The sequence below is a fragment of the Haliotis rufescens genome, unplaced genomic scaffold, assembly GCF_023055435.1.
Source record: "Haliotis rufescens isolate VD_foot unplaced genomic scaffold, xgHalRufe1.0.p SCAF_81, whole genome shotgun sequence".
Taxonomy (NCBI): Eukaryota; Metazoa; Mollusca; class Gastropoda; order Lepetellida; family Haliotidae; genus Haliotis; species Haliotis rufescens.
This window is the reverse complement of record NW_025964374.1, coordinates 668,474-669,515: the sequence shown is the minus strand read 5'-3', so window position 1 is coordinate 669,515 and position 1,042 is coordinate 668,474.

The window sequence follows — 1,042 nt, the reverse complement described above, 5'->3', positions numbered from 1 at the left end:
ATCCACGCTATTGGGATCGATGACATGTATCAACCAAGTCAGCGAGCCTGACCACCCGATCCCGTTAGTCACCTTTTACGGCAAGCATAGTCGCCTTTTACGGCAAGCATGGTCGCCTTTTACGGCAAGCATGGTCGCCTTTTACGGCAAGCATGGTCGCCTTTTACGGCAAGCATGGTCGCCTTGATGTTTTTGTATTTGTGTTACTTATTCTTTTCTCTTCTAACATAAACAACTTCTGAACCAGCATTTCATGGTGAGTCTTACTCAGCACATTCTGGTCTTTTTAGCTGTTAAAAAAAAAATTATATTCATTATTATTTAATTGAGTCGAGGCTCAGCTCAATCTTTTATTCTGTAGCACTACATTGAGGTGGCTCAAGTCTGTTGCCAGTATGGGATCCTGGAAATATGTATTGAAAAATAACAAAATGTGCATGTGATTATAAATGACAGCATTAAAATGTTGCTTGTTCTGATGTAAGTCTACTACTGGTGATGGTGATGTTTTTGTATATAAACAGTATACAGATTGTTTGTAGTTTGTCATAACTGGTATTTCAATGATGAGACTAGAACCTGATTTGTTGTCTGTGCACCGAGACAGTCAGGGTCCGTCCAGACTTGATTGTTCCTGCAGACTCTTGAGGCAAAAGAAATCAGTACCGGTTCATGAGATTTCAAGCCCCATGAGGAAATAGTATATGCTTTCATTAACAAGCAAGTTAGCATCAGTGACCCAGAATGAAAGTACATGTACATGAAAACTGTTAAGATATCTAATTTGACAGTGAACTTCTTATCCCTCAAGGGTGAAAATATGCAGACCATTTATTGCTAATAGATTATGACAACTTACTCACTCACACAGTCCTGGTGACCACTGACACTACAGTGATGACATCTTCTTGAGGCAAGGGCGTTAACTGGCTATAAAAGAAGCTGGACTTTATGTATTGGAGAAAACACGCTCGCAAGGTTTTGGTAGACAGAGCATGCTCTGGGTAGAGGGAAAAACCAAGGGGGCGAAGCCCCCGCGGTT